Source organism: Camellia sinensis, chromosome 7 (assembly GCF_055761805.1).
Source record: "Camellia sinensis isolate YWXY chromosome 7, ASM5576180v1, whole genome shotgun sequence".
NCBI classification, from domain to species: Eukaryota; Viridiplantae; Streptophyta; class Magnoliopsida; order Ericales; family Theaceae; genus Camellia; species Camellia sinensis.
The window spans coordinates 44,537,375-44,554,089 of record NC_138967.1 but is presented as its reverse complement, the minus strand read 5'-3'; the positions used below and the strand labels follow the sequence as shown (position 1 = coordinate 44,554,089).

The following is a 16,715-nucleotide window of genomic DNA, read 5'->3' as shown; positions in this document are numbered from 1 at the left end:
AAAAGGAGGGAAAGAAGCTTAAACAAAAACTTCCAAAGAGATAAAAGAGACCTAAAGCCAGTAAATAAAAGCCTTTATAATCCAAAATACAAGCAGAAAGAACCTGATTGGAAGGGTATTGATTAAACTTGGAGATGGTTAATCCCAACGGTAACAAAATAAACTGCTAACACACACACACACAAACAAAAAGGTAAGGAAAGATTATTCTTACCAGGAGAAGAAAAAAGAGAATGAATGGAGGACCGATGCTTTTGATAGCCATTATCCGGCGAACGCAAACAAAGTTCCAACTTTTTCTGAGATTTTGCTCGATATTTCCTTATAGAAAGCAATCGCATATCTTCCTTCCAAAGGTGTTGAAATGCCCTAAACTTGAGGGTGATAACTCTCTCCTTAAATCTTAAAAATCACTTCCTCTTTACAAACTTTTCCTCAGTCAGTGGATCATTCTACAAGCTGGAGATGCTTTCTAAAAATATCAATATGACATTGATCAAATGGCAATAGCTTATTAAATACTTCGGAGAGAATCTTTGTTGGATGAGCAGCACAACTCCTGTTAGTTGTCAGTTGACCACCACCCTCACAAGCAGATAAATCTTCAGTCTTTTCCTCATTGGAACCATCCAATGAGCATTTCACCTCCTGCTTTCCAGATTTACGAGCATCCAAATCACCAGAGCTCTCACCATGCTTCACTGATTCAAACAGGGTAGCAGCCTCAGCTGAAGAAAGTGGCTCAACAAATTTAGATGTTATAGTGCCCGGACAATCTACATCCTCATCTTTAACTTGTCCATGTGTTTGCATTTTAAATTTATGAAGAGATTAAGGTTAAAATATTGATCTCAACATATACTCTAAAACTTAAACATTTCCTATAGGCTTACAAGGAACTCATTCCAATTGAAACACTTAAGAAAACAAAATAAAATATTTATTGAAACATGGTTCTAGTCAAAAGAAGAAACACCCTGAAACTTTTTAGCAGCTTGTGAGGAATTTTACAAACAGAGATATCAAAAGTAGGAACTGCTACATCTGGCAGTGAACTATCTTCAGGTTGATATTTACTGATACATTCCAAATTCTATGTACCAACAGTAAGAATGCACACACAGGACTTCTGTAACTAAATTCACTATTCAGAAAGAAAATTTAGGAACACAGAATCCATTTTATTGCATGGGTGGGCACTATATCTGAATGTGATATAGTAATAGGGAAACAAAGATGGCTGAATTGAAAACCCAATATGCTATTAATCTATTTGTGTATATATTAAAGAGAGGGAGAGAAGGGATAGAGGGTTTTTCTCCATCTTGTTCTGTTCCTTTGAAATCCCCAAAATTATAAGCCTAAGTTTTTATAATATAGTTCCAAATTCCAATTCCAAAAGGGGGGAGCAAATCCTATGGTGATTCTAAAAGCAGTAGTAGTCCAGTTTCCAACAGTTAAGCATGCATTACACAATATTTCCACACACCACATTCAATTATTCAATGAAAGAGATCCTTAATTTTTACCCAAAAAGAAAAGGAAAAAAATATTTCAACCACCAACACCGGCGACGGGAGCAGAGGAGAGCAGAGGAGAAAAATACCTGGATGCCGGAGGGAGAACCAGTGGGAAGTCGCCGCCGCTACTGCTACAAGCAATCCGTGAGGGTAATGCGAGAGAGAGATTGTTAGGGTCTGTGCAAGCAAGTTCCGCCATTAGGGTTTGGAAATCGAACAATCAGATACCTAATTACACACACACACATATAGAAATCACTGAAGCTTTATATATATATATATATATATATAACTTTGAACATAGATTATGAACCAACAAAAATCGAACACAAATTTGGCCCCCATCGTTCATCTCGGTGGTTGTAGCAGCGGAGGAAGAGCCCTCACATCTCAGATCTACCATAAATCCAACAGATTTGAAGCCTTCATATCTCATATCGTCGTCGTCCGAGAATGGCACGAAGATGGTGAAGACGGTGGTGGTGGTGGTGTGCGGTGGATGTGAGGGTGAAAACGGTGGCGGCCATGGAAGAGGAGTAAAGGGCAGGGAGACCGTCGTCGATCTGGTGTTTGGAGTTCTCGATACCCAAGGAGTTGGAGATTATTGGTGAAAAGTTCCAAAATTTGAGTTTATACAAAATTTGAGTTTATAACTAATTAGGCATAATAAACTTATACAAAATTCTCACTAAAACTTTCAAAATTTTGACAATTTTGACATCATAAAAAAAGTTAGTGGGAAAAATTTAGGTGACGAAACTTATTTTTTTTCTCACCTAAAAGTAAATATTTATTGACGGAAATAAATTTCGTCACCTATTATTTTATTTTATTTATTATACGTGACAAAATTTATAATTCCTCATGGATTATTCTTATTTAGTGACGAAATTTGTTTTCTTCACTAATTTTTGTCACCATACCAAAACAGAGAATAAGAGAAAGAGACACCAAAAAAAAAGCAAAGAGAAATCATGTACCAAATCATCAAGCGAAGAAGATGTGGCGGTTACCGGCAAGGCTGCTACTGGCGGTGACGATCGACAAGACTAATAGAGGCGACGATGGCGATCGGCGTGGTAGAGGAGCAAGAGGTAAGACAAATTAATACCCTATTTTGAGAGAGAGATGATAAACAGAAAAAAATGATAAAAAAAATTTAATACCTTTTTTTTTTTATTGTTGCTCAATATATCAAAAATTTTCCACCAAAATTGGTGACAATATTATTTCCTCACCAAAAGATATCAGAAATATTAAAACGTTTTGGTGACGAAAATATATTCATCACAAATAATTTTATAATTAGTGACAAATTTTTTTGTCACCAAAAGTCCCAAAATTTTGGCGCCACCGAAAAAAAATAGCGGGAAAATTTTTGGTGACGAAATTTAAGTTTTCCTCACTTAAAATGAAGTATTTATTGACGAAAATATATTTTGTCACCTATCATTTTTATTTTTTTATCATACGTGACAAAATTTAAAAATTCCTCACGAATTATTTTCATTTAGTGACGAATTTTATTTTCTTCACTAGTTTTCGTCACCATAGGTTACTTTTGTTGTAGTGCAATCTGGCCTTGTATCGAGCAATTGTACCATCAGAATTCTTCTTAATCTGAAAAACCCACTTGCAGCCAATAGTAGTTTTATGAGGAGGTAAGGAGACTAATGTCCAGGTGCCCTGCTGATGAAGAGCCTGAAATTCAGCATTCATGGCTGCAGTCTTTAGAGGAGAAGAGAGAGCTTGACCAGTTGAAGTAGGCTCAGTAGTAGAGAGATCAAGAGAAGAGGAAGTAATAAGATGACAGGCTTTAGATCGAGGATCATAGGATGTGTGTTAAAGGGAGGCACAGAAGAGAGCTTAGGAAGATGAATAGCAATTGATTGAATAGGAATAGGAGAAGTAAGAATTGGAGGAACCATAGGAGGACTGATAGGAACTGCAGGGACATCAATGGGAGATAGACAAACAGAGGTAGGTAGTGGTGAGGAAATAGAAATGCCAGTAGGTAATTCAGTAGAAGGCATAGAGTTGGTGGGAATTGTCACTGATGGAAGAGAAACAGAAGAAGGAAAAGAAGGAATAGGAGAAGAGCTAGGAAGAGGAGGATCAGCAGAAGCAGAAGGGAGTTGAAAGAAAGAGTGAATAGTAGACAAGCTAGAAGAGTGGGATGAATTAGCAGCATAGGGAAAACAAGTTTCATTGAAAGTAACATGTCTAGAGAGGAAAATCTTTCCTGAGGTAGGGTCCAAACACCTGTAGCCTTTGACAGTAGAGTGATAGCCTATGAACACACATGAGACAAATCTGGGAGCCAATTTGTGAGCTGCATAAGGTCTAAGCCATGGAAAACACTGACAACCAAAGACTTTAAGGAAAGTATAATCAGGTAAGGTTTTAAAAAGCAACTCAAAAGAAGACTTATGACCAAGAGACAAACTAGGCAATCTATTGATGAGAAAGACTGCGGTAGCCATAGCCTCAAACCAAAACTGAAGAGGAACTGAGGATTGATACAACAAAGCAATGGCAGTCTCAGTGATGTGTTGATGTTTCCTCTCAGCCACTCCATTTTGCTCAGGAGTATATGGACAAGTAAGATGATGTAGAATACCATTACCAACAAGATAATCATGCATTTGATTGTTAACAAATTCAGTACCATTATCTGTTCGTAAAACTTGTAATGAAGTAGAAAACAGAGTTTCAGCATAAGATTTAAAGTTTAAGAAAGTAGAAAACACTGCACTCTTAACATGAAGAGGATAGATCCATGTAAATTTTGTAAAATTATCAACAAACAAGTAGTATTTATAACCAGAAGTAGAAGGATTAAAAGGTCCCCACACATCACTCTGAACAAGGGAAACAGATTGTTTAACAGTAGTACTTGACAATTTGAAAGGCAATCTGTGGACCTTAGCAACACTACATGGAGTACAAACAAAGTTCTGGTACTCTTTATTTCTAAAAACAGTAGGAAGATGCTTGGCAACATGATGAAATTTTAAAGGAGATGGATGACCAAGCCGTTGATGCCAAACAGATAATGAAACTTGTGATTGAGTGAGATGAGCTTGTGGTGAAGATGTAGGTGTGGAGACGTCAAAATGATAGACCATTCACATTAGATCCCTTATGTAGTATTTGGCTCGTATGGTTGTCCTGAATAAGAAATGAATCAACATCAAAAGTAACTGAACAATTGTTATCTTTGGCTAATTGATGAACAGAAAGTAGATTTGAAGCAATATGTGAAGTATGAAGAAGATGATTAAGTTTAAAGGAATAGTGAGGAGTTGGTAACAAACCCTTACCAATGTGCTGTATAGGAACAGTTTGTCCATTACCTACAATGACTTGATCTTGACCTTGATATGGTTGATAGAGTTGGAGATTGGTAAGATCATTGGTAATGTGATTTGTGGCTGCGGAATCAATGAACCAAGAAGTAGGTGAAGCAGATCCAGAGGAGGATTTTGCACTTGTGACTGAATAAGCTCTTGGTTGAGACACATCATTAGGAGAGGATTATGAGGAAGGATTTGAATGCAGAGGTTGAAAATTAGGATCCATTCGTCACCAACACTCAAAAGCACTATGATTATAACCTCCACAGATCTGACAACCATTACTGTTTGAATGATAGCTATTTCTTCCATATCTGCCTCTGTTAGGCTTATTATTAAACCTTCCACCTTTGTTTCATCCTCCTCTATAACCACGAGATTGACCACGACCTCTGTAACCTTGAGAAGTTGTGAAATGTGATCTTGAAGCTTGAGGATAAGACTGAAAATTTTCAGAACCTTTGGTTACAGTATATGCTACTGGAGATTCATGAACAACACTTTTAGCTTTATTCTCAATATGAATTTCTTCAGAACTTAAGAGTGAACACAAATCATCCATTGTAATGGATTCCACTCGAGCGCGGATAGCTGTTTTGAGGGCATCATACTCCTCTGGTAAGCCATTCAGAGTTAGAATCACAAGATCTTCATCATCAATCATTGATGAAGCAAGTCGAAGCTGATTTAAGATCTCTTTGATTTGAGTCAGATATTCACTCATGGTGAAACCTTTTTTCGTAACAAACTGCAACTTATTCTTCAATTGATGAATATGTGAACAAGATAGAGAAGTGTATCGCTTTTCCAAAGTAAGCCAAACTTCAAAGCAATGTTGATATTGAAGCACTGAAGCATATATAGGAGATGACAGTGTAGCAGTAAGGAAACTAAGTAGATGTGCATCCATTATCTTCCATTGAAGAAATTCTAGATTAACTGTAGCTTTTCCAAATGAATCAAGGATTTCAGAGACTGGACAAGAAACCAATCCAAGAATGAACTCAAGAAGATTAGTTGCTCGTAAGATAGTTTGAACTTGATTCTTCCAAATCAAAAAATTTGTGGAATCTAACTTTACAGTCACCAAGGAATTGAAGTTTGAAAGGAGATGGTTTAGGTTCTATGGAATGGATGGAGAAATAGAGATAGAAGAAAGAGGATTTGCCATTGAAACACTAGGATTTACCATTGAAACACTTTGGTGCTCGTGAGAGCTCAGAGGCTCTGATACCATGAAAAAAAACTGAATAGTTTGTTTTTCTTATTCCAAAATATCTTGATTACAAGTATTTATACAAGAGGTTAAGAGTTTATAATAGCAAACTCTTAACTAACTATAACTAACTAACTGAATCTAACTCACTCCTACAGTTCTCTCAGTGCATGAACCTTTACATGAACCTTTTCTCTCTAACGTATTCCTTATGTTATGCACTGGTATACACCTGTGTTGAGAGAGCTGCATCTGTTGCTGCAGTTGTGGCCTTGGCAGCTATTCTTCATCTTGAGACTGCATGTTATCATTTGACCTGTTTGAACTGATACTCTTATCACTCACCATGGAATTATTCGTAACCTTTTAGGTGACAATGAAGTGGTTGTGACTATGTTAAACAAGCTCGACAACAATACCATATAATCTTATATAGGTTACGAAGAAGTTTATAACAACGTGAATGAGCATTGCAAGTGGAAATTGAACTTATAGTTGGCGATCTTAAGACGGGATTTAGCCAACAAACCATGGGCATTCCTCTCGTTTAATTATGCTGCTGTGTTGCTTTTGCTCATTGTGTTACTAACCATATTTTCTATTCTTTCTATTCAAAAATCTAACCAAATATCTCTGCTTCAAGTCTTGTTTTTTTTCTTGTTATGGCACTAAATAAAAGAAGCTAGGCTATGCGAGTGAGGTAGGTTGGTTGATTTTGTTACTCACTCCTCTTGTTTTGGCTCCGCGATTCTTTGTTGAAGAATAGGAGCCTTGTGTGATGGTTTCTTTTCACTTATCAAGAATATCTCTTTCTACTGTTCAACATAAAAAGAACAAATATGTATATATATATATATATATATATTGACGTTTGGAAATTTCAATCATTTTACCATGGGTTGACACGTGTCTGCCTATTCTTCTTTTGGAACTCAATGACACATAAAATTTTAAGGGTAAATTACACTAACGGTACCTATAGTTTGGGAGTTGTGTCACTTTGAACCCTGAGTTTTCAATTGTGACATATTTGACATTAAATTTTGAATTTTCTTCGAAGTAATGACAATTGAAAACACCATTGCTTAATTTTAAGGGCAAAATCGTCAATTTGATAAAATGTAAACTAATTTGAAAAATAAATGTCAAAAAATATTTTTGAATTTTTAAAAATTATTTCTACCCGCTAAAGATAAAATTATGTAAAATTGATAAATATTTTAGACATTTACTTATTTATTTATTTTACTAAATTAATTTTTATTATGTGTTTGGATGATGATTGTGCAAAGAGTGGTTGTTTTTATTTTCATTAAATTAGTTTATATTTTTCCATAAGTCAAATATGGCGACAACTTTGATATCATTATTAAACCAATTTATTAAATCAAAACAATTCAAAACTAAAAGCATTTCATATATTAAATATACTGATTACACATTAAAATCCTAATAACCACTGTTATATGATTATCATCCAAACACATAATAAAAATTAATTTGGTAAAAAATAAATATCTAAGAAATTTATCAATTTTACATAATTTTATCTTTGGTGGGTAGAAATAATTTTTAAAAATTCAAAAAAAAAATAAAATTGATATTTATTTTTTATCAAATTGGTTTATATTTTATCAAATTGATGATTTTTCTCTTGAAAGTAAGCAATTGTATCTTCAATTGTCCTTATTTGGAACAAGATTCAAAATTCAGGGTCAAATGTATCATAATTAAAAAGTTAGGGACCAAAGTGGTACGAATCCCAAACTATAGGGACTATTAGTGTAATTCACCCAAATTTTAAACATTTAGAGTATGTTTGATTAATAGGATTGATAGTGAGGAATTCATGAGATTAGTATTGGATTAGTTATTAAAGAGAATTTAGAATTGATTGAATGAATGAATGATCACAGAGTTACAATATCTATTTATACAAAACTAAATCAGCTAACCTAACCATAACTAACTACTAACTACTAGACTTAACTATAATTAAGTTCTAACAAACTAACTAACTCAGTGATTACAACACTTGTGTTTGATAGCACGTGGATGTAGTTGCAACTGTGGTTATGTGGGCAGTTGTAACTATGGCTACGTATGTGGCTGTCTTGACTATGATGGCAATAGCTCAAGCTTGTTCTTGGATGATGAAGACTCAGGTTGTTCAGCTTGCTTATAATTCCCCCTCAAACTAGAAGAAGTAAGAAAGACAAAGAGTTTGTGTTGAAGATATTGAAATTGAGAAATAGACAAGGGCTTTGTGAAAATATCTGTAATCTGGTCAGTTGTGGAAATACATCTAATGTTGAGTTTCTTGGCTGTCGTCCTTCCCCTTATAAAGTGATAGTCAACCTCGATGTGCTTTGTACGAGCATAGAAAACAAGATTCTTAGTCGTGGTAATAGCAGAGAGATTATCACACCAAAGAGTAGATGTATGAACAGTAATATGAAGCTCAGCTAAGAGCATGCCAAGCCAACTAAGCTCAGAGGAAGTTTGAGCCAAACCCCTGTATTCTGCTTCAGATGACGATCTGGACACTATCGGCTGCTTCTTAACAGTCTAAGCAATCAAGTTAGGTCCAAGATAAACACACTAACCAGTGGTTGACCTTCTATCAAATGGATCACCGGCTCAATCAGAATTAGAGAAAGCATTAAGAACAAGAGAACCACTAGAAAAATGCAGACCATAAGATAAAGTGCCCTTCAAATATCGAAGCAATCTTTTGACAACAGCAAATGACTATTGGAAGGAGTTTACATGAATTGACAGGCATAGTTGACTGCAAAGGCCAGAGCAGGTCTAGTAATAGTCATGTATTGAAGAGCACCAACCAAACTTCGATAAACAGATGGTTGAGAAAAGGGTAGATCATCAGTGGAAGAGGAATTAGAATGCTTAGTAGCCATAGGAGAGGAGTATGGCTTACAAGAACTCATGTCAGCTTTAACTAAAATGTCTAAAGCATATTTTTACTGAGAAAGAACATAGCTAGTGGATGTGGTGACAACTGAAATGCCAAAAAAGTAGTTGATGAAGCCAAGTTCTTTCATAAAAAAAGTGGAATATAATTCTCTCTTATTCACGTTTGTTTTGTAATAAATATGAACAAATATAACTCCAATTAAATGTATGTTTTGCATTATTAATTATGGTATTAAAAATTTATTAATTTTGTTGGATAGAATGGCCGTTGGATAGAATGACCATTGGAATATAATTTGAATAATAAAATTTACAACTAAATAATGGACTGTGAGTCCTATGGATTAATAATACCAATCGTATACTATAATCCACCAGATCAAACAAGCCCTTAGGGGTACAAATCAGGTACAAATAAGAATACACAAAAAATTTTAATTTTTTTTTTCTGATCAGCAAAAAAGAAACTTTATTGATGTAAGAATCAAGTACAAAGTACCAAACAAAATACATCAATAAAGAAAAAGAAAGTGCAAAAGCATCACAATGGGCTAAATCATCCCAATTAAGTTGGCACCAAAAAGCCCATCCAATCATTTGCTAGCACCCCTAGTGTTGGTGAGAAACCAACAAGAAAACAGACCAAACACCACAACAACAACAACAACATAGTTGAGCAAGCCCATCCTAGCACTCAACCACCATACCAATGCTGCTGCTAGCTGAGTACCCAAAGCAACCACACCAACAGCAGATCACACCAGAGTCCAACACAGACCTATATATCAGCCAACATATCAAAAAGAACAAAAAGACCAACATAACAGACTAGTAACAGAGCTTAGCAGACCAAGCTGAGCAGCCAAGAAGCAAAACACCCACAAAACAGCAGCCAACTCACTAACAACATAGCACACCAGGGACCATCACGTTAGCAACCACGCTCAGTGCACCCTCAGCCATTTACATAGATTCCAGTGAACACTGCTTCCATATGAAAAATTCAGCTAATTCAATATACTGACATATGGATAGCTCAGCTCCCATTCCTAAAGCAATATTGAACCTGATGATTTAATGTACAAATTCGCACCTGTACCTCATCTACAGTTTGATAACAACAAAGCAGCAAGCAGACCAACCCAAGACAGATAAAGAGCCAGACCAACACCACAAGCAGAGCTTAACAGGCTGGCTAGTAGAGCTTAGTAGACCAACATAGCACAACTAGCTGAGCAACCAAGAAGCAAAACACCCAAACTCAGAAGCAACCATGCTCAGACCACCCTCATCCATCTCTGCTGACAACATACATATAATAGCATCAAATCCTCTCATCTACTTCACCCAACACAAGCCAAGCAGAGCACTAGAAGCAATGCACTCAGACACCGCTGAGGAATTACAAGCAACTTCTAACTTGTTGAATATTGTAGACAAACTCATCCACCGCATGCCCTTGCCCAAATGAATGTTCTTTCACCCAAAGGGCTACTCTAATTTTAATTAACTCACAGAGGTCATCACAGATGGGCTGCAATTCATTGAACATGCAGTCATTCCTGTATTTCCAAAGGGACCACAAACCAGCAATTAAAATTGATCTCCACAATTGTTTCTTCCTTTTCCTATAAGTCCAACCTAACCACCAGTGCATAAGCATGTCCATAGTACTAGGGGAGGCCCATTGTAAACCCTACCACTTGATTATGGTGGACCAAACTTTCCAAGCAAAGGGGCAAAGCAAAAGAACATGACTGAGTGATTCAACCTCCGCATGACAAAACACACACTCATTACTTACTTTAACACTTAGGATACCAATTCTATGTAGATAATCTGAGGTCTTTAACCTCCCTTTCTAGACTAACCATGTAACGCCCTCAAAATAAACCCATTATATACATTTCATTGACATGCATTATTCAAAGAAAACAATTTATTAATTTATTCATCAGAGTATTACTAAACGAAAACATTACATATAACATCAAATTAAATGCCCTACAGGCTTACATCTTTCCAAGCCAACACTTGGATACAAAAATATGAGTTCTAACTCAATACAAGAAAAGCCCTAGGCTTGAATGTTTACATGTACTAATAAATAAAGACAATTAACTAAGATAGTCTTCTTCAAAATCCAGAAGCCAAACCCTCCCAAGCTAAGTCCTTGGAGGTAGCTTATCACCTGAACCTGAAAATAATGTTCCCATAAAGGGTGAGCCACAGCCCAGTAGAAATATTCTAAACCACATATAAGCAATGAATAAAGCAATAGCATTCAACAGATGGTTAACCAAGATAATCAATTACTTCATTTTACAGCCTCATGACACTATTGTCTAAGATACATTTTACTTTCCAACTTAATCAACATGGCCCAGAACCTGGCCGAACTTACAACAGTGAATTATATAAATCATATTCACATTCTTCCAATATCAACAAACAAATGAGACTCAAGCTCAATTCAAAACACTTCATACTTCCAGATTGATACACATTTTAGTGCTGTATCAATAAAACACTTCTATATAAATAAGCACACATAAAAGTGATGCTAATGGAGTCCATCCCCTATCTCCTCCCAAACAAAAATCCGGTTTAGAGGTCCATCCCCTATCTTCCCCTAAACCGTGGAGTACATCCCCTATCTCCTCCCACACAAAACAATGTATGCAAATGCAATGCTCAATCAATACACGTATTTCCTGTATCAATGCAATAGTCAAAATTAATGACTTAACCAATGTGATTAGTTTCAGTTATTCCTAATCCACATGCAATGTCTACTACAATCACGACTATCCTCCACCGATAGCCCAAAACAGTTATTTCTAAACTGAAAATAACTATGTCAACAATTCAATAGACAAATAATTCAAATTATCCAACTACGCCATTAATCAGTGAATTCCCCAATTCCATGAATTAAACCATCTTTTCCCAACTCCACAAATTAATTATACAAATTAATTTAATAATACAACTAGGGTTTTTCCCAGAATTTACCAAAGTATCCCCAACATATCAAAACACCAAAACTTAGAACAAAACCTATAAAATAGAGTAGGAAATCCCTACCTCAAAGAAAACAACCCAAATGGTGAAGACAGAGATGAGTGCCCAAATACCAAAGTGCTCCAAATCGCCAAATGTTCAGATTAAATGGAAGCCCTCGACTCACTCTATCTTTTTAATGAAGGATCTAGGGTAGAAACACTCCCTAAATGGATCAAATCTAAGAGAGAAGGTGAGTAGGGAGAGAGAGAAGTCGGACCTAGGGTTTGGAATAAAAAAGAAGATGAAAAGGACTGATCAAAACCCGCTGCTGTGTATATATACTGGACAGGCTCGCTCGAGCGAAGCCTTTGTCGCTCGAGCGACCGGACACAGAAAAGCTACGCTCGAGCCAAGGAAACCTTGCTCGAGCCAACAACCCAAAAGCTCGCTCGAGTGAAAGAAAACTCGATCGAGCGAAGAACTCAAATCCTCAGGTCTGTAATCAGACTCACGCTCGAGCGAAGGAACCATCGCTCGAGCGAAGAACAAACTAACTCGCTCAAGCGAAGAAAATCTCGCTCGAGCCAAGAATGCAGAGCTACAGGTCAATACTGGACGCCATCTCTCGCTCGAGCGACCAACTTCTCGCTCGAGCGAAGAACCAAAATCCTGGACAGCAACACTTGGTTTCTAAACCCAACCAACCTGAAACAAACCTGCCCAACACATCCTATAATTCCAAATGAGAAAATAAAGGACAACAACAACAATTATACAATAACAGAATCTACGGAACCTGAGTCCGGATACAATAATCAAATGGGAAAAGACCGGGGTCGCTATAACCTCCCCCCCTTCAAAGAATTTCGTCCCCGAAATTAAGCATAAATTTTTTTTTTTTTTTGAAAACAGGTTTTTTTTTTTTTTTTCTCAATTCCCAAAGATATTATAAAACAATAATAAACAACTTGACCCAATACTGGTCACTTCATCTCTTTATCAAGAGGCATCTCACAATATACATATAAAAACAACATATATCTCAACCTGCATTACTATTGTGCATTATTCCTTCCAATGTTAGCAATTCCCATATCGAATTCAATTCCAAAATATAACCATTGACCAAAACATACCCAGTGTTTTACAACTTAAGACATTTATAAAGCTCTTAAGTTCAACAATATTACAAAATCTAAACACAAGATTACAAATCAATAAACATGTCCGGGTATTTTTCGCGGACTTCCAATTCACGCTCCCAAGTGGCTTCCTCCACTCCATGATGTTTCCACAAAACTTTTACCAAAGGGATGGTCTTGCCTCGCAAAACTTGATCCCGCCTATCCAAGACCCGAACCGGTCTCTCCTCATACGAAACATCCTCATCAACCACTAAATCGGTCCAATCCAACACATGTGATGGATCCGGCTCATACTTCCGAAGCATACTCACATGAAACACGTCATGTACTCCGGACAACTGCGGCGGCAAAGCTAAACGGTAAGCAGCCTTGCCAATCCTCTCAAGGATCTCAAACGGACCAATGAACCGAGGGGACAACTTTCCGCTCTTCCCAAACCTCATCAAACCCCGTCTAGGTGATATCTTCAGAAAGACATGATCACCCACCTCAAACACCAAAGGTCTCCTCCTACGGTCGGCATAAGATTTCTGACGACTCTGTGCTGTAACAAGCCTCTTACGGATAAGCTCAACTTTCTCTGTCGTTTCCCTCACCAACTCCGGACCCAACAGAGGTGCATCGCCCACCTCGGCCCAACACACAGGAGATCTACATGGTCGGCCATACAAGGCCTCAAATGGTGCCATACCGATACTAGACTGGAAACTGTTGTTGTAGGCAAACTCCACCAACGGCAAGTGCCTCTCCCACGACCCACTAAAGTCTAGAACACAACCCCGAAGCATATCCTCAAGTATCTGAATAGTACGCTCGGACTGTCCGTCATTCTGAGGATGATAAGCCGTGCTAAAGGTCAACTTAGTGCCTAAGGCACTCTGTAAACTCTGCCACAACCTGGCAGTAAAACGAGGATCTCTATCTGAGACGATCGTCACTGGGACCCCGTGCAATCTCACTATGTCCCGAATATACAAGTCGGCAAGATGATCTACCGTATCTCTCACGCGCATAGGAATGAAGTGCACCGACTTAGTCAACCGGTCTACAACCACCCAAATAGCATCACTACCCCGCTGAGTCCTCGGAAGACCCACAACGAAGTCCATAGTTACGTGTTCCCACTTCCACTCGGCAATAGGCAAGGGTTGCAACAAACCCGCTGGCCTCTGATGTTCGGCCTTTACTTGCTGACAAATAAGGCACTTAGATACGAAAGCTGCCACATCTCTCTTCATACCCCGCCACCAGAACTGGCGACCCAAATCTCGATACATCTTAGTGCCTCCCGGATGCACCGCAAGGCGTGAATGATGAAACTCTCGGAGTACCTCCTCTCGACAAGACTCCGGCACAAACAGACGGTCTCGGTATCTCACACTCAGGTCGGGATACACCGTCAAACCCTTTTCAACCTTCCCACCGGAAATCTTCTCACGGAGGGTTTCTACTTCAAGGTCACCCCTCTGAGCCTCTAACACTCGAGTCACAAGTGAAGGCTGTGCAATAACAGAAAACAAGGCCGCAGCCTCAACGGATTCACCCAGAAGTAAATCAAACTCCCCAAGTGCACCCAACATCTCCCATTCTCGGATGGCTATAGTAGCTATGTCACCAACAGGTTTCCTGCTAAGGGCATCGGCCACCACATTGGCCTTTCCCGGATGATAATGCAACTCAAAGTCATAATCCTCTATAAATTCCATCCACCTCCTCTGCCTCAAGTTCAAGTCTTTCTGTGTAAACAAATACTTCAAACTCTTATGATCCGAGAACACCTCGAATCTCTCACCATAAAGATAATGCCTCCAAATCTTCAAGGCAAATATCACAGCTGCTAACTCTAGATCACGTGTAGGATAATTCTGCTCGTGAATTTTCAACTGACGTGAGCCATAGGCAACTACTTTCCCTTTTTGCATTAACACACAACCCAGACCCTCTCGTGAGGCGTCACAATAGACTGCATAACCCAACCCTCTCTCCGGAATAATCAATACTGGAGCGGTGGTCAGTCTAACTTTCAACTCCTGGAACGACTTTTCACAAGTCTCACTCCATACAAATTTGACTCCCTTCCGAGTCAATCTAGTCAAAGGCGAAGCTGATCTAGAGAAATCTTTCACAAACCGGCGATAATACCCTGCTAACCCCAGAAAACTGCGGATCTCAAACACACTCTTAGGCTGTGCCCAATCTTGCACTGCTTCAGTCTTGGATGTATCAACAGACACTCCTTCCCCAGACACTACATGGCCTAAGAACTTGACCTCTTCTAGCCAGAACTCACACTTCCCAAACTTAGCATAAAGCTTATGGACTCTAAGTAACTCAAGCACCACTCTCAAGTGTTCCTTGTGCTTCTCCTCAGAAGGTGAATAGATAAGGATGTCGTCCACGAATACGACTACAAAACGATCTAAAAATTCCCAGAATATCCGGTTCATCAAATCCATAAAAACTGCCGGTGCATTGGTGAGCCCAAATGGCATCACCAAAAACTCATAGTGGCCATACCGCGTACGGAATGCCGTCTTCGGAATATCCTCCTCCCGGACTCTTAACTGATGATAACCCGATCTCAAGTCTATTTTCGAGAAACAACGGAAACCCTTCAACTAATCGAATAGATCATCTATACGAGGCATAGGGTACTTATTCTTAACCGTAGCCCGATTCAATTTCCGGTAATCTATACAAAGTCTCAAAGCGCCTCCTTTCCTTTTAACAAAGAGGGCTAGTGCTCCTCACGGCGAAACACTAGGACGTATAAAGCCCTTATCTAGCAACTCCTGGAGTTGGATCTTCAACTCAACTAACTCAGCTGGGGCAAAACGATAAGGTGCCATCGAAATCGGCGCCGTGCCGGGCACTAGGTCAATGGAGAACTCAATCTCCCTATGCGGTGGCAAACCAACAAGATCCTCGGGAAAGACGTCCGAGTACTCACAAACCACCCTTGGCAACACAATCTGTGTTTCCTCATCCTCACTAATCGAAAGGTTAGCAAGTAGACCACTAAGCTCACTCCGTCCTCTTGGAACATACCCCGGTGGCAACACATCACTAACCCGGTCCCCCAGAAAATGAAAATACTCTCCGCTCACAGTACAACAAGTGACCCTCTGGCGGTAGCAATCAATAACTGCCCGTATGACGATAACCAGTCCATACCCAAAATAACATCGAAACCCCTCATAGGCATAACTACAAAGGAAAATGGGATTCTATGATAATCAACCTCTATATCACAACCCCTAACGCCTTGTTTCAAAATCAATTCACCCCCAAGAGGTGACACTACACATATAGGAGATGCTAACTGTGCTAACTCCAACTCCAAAACAGATGCAAATGCAGCAGACACAAAGGAATGGGATGCACCCGTATCAATCAAAACATTAGCAACCGAGTTGCAAAACAAGAAGGTACCTCTCACAACTGATGGTGCTGGAACAAGATCCTGCGCGGTAACAGCGTACACGCGTCCAGATGACCTCTGATCAACCTGCTCACCCCTAGGAGCATAAGATTGTTG

At 38.5% G+C, this 16,715-nt stretch overlaps 1 long non-coding RNA gene across 1 annotated transcript; it reads right to left on the bottom strand.

Annotated features, from left to right (window-relative positions):
* Positions 1 to 442: 442 nt before the first annotated feature.
* LOC145794640 (uncharacterized) lies at positions 443 to 1,736 on the bottom strand. The gene is made up of 2 exons (XR_014334567.1): positions 1,607 to 1,736; positions 443 to 701 (listed from the first exon to the last, which is right to left on the bottom strand). It is a non-coding gene; the product is annotated as an uncharacterized LOC145794640 (long non-coding RNA).
* Between the last annotated feature and the right edge of the window lie 14,979 nt (positions 1,737 to 16,715).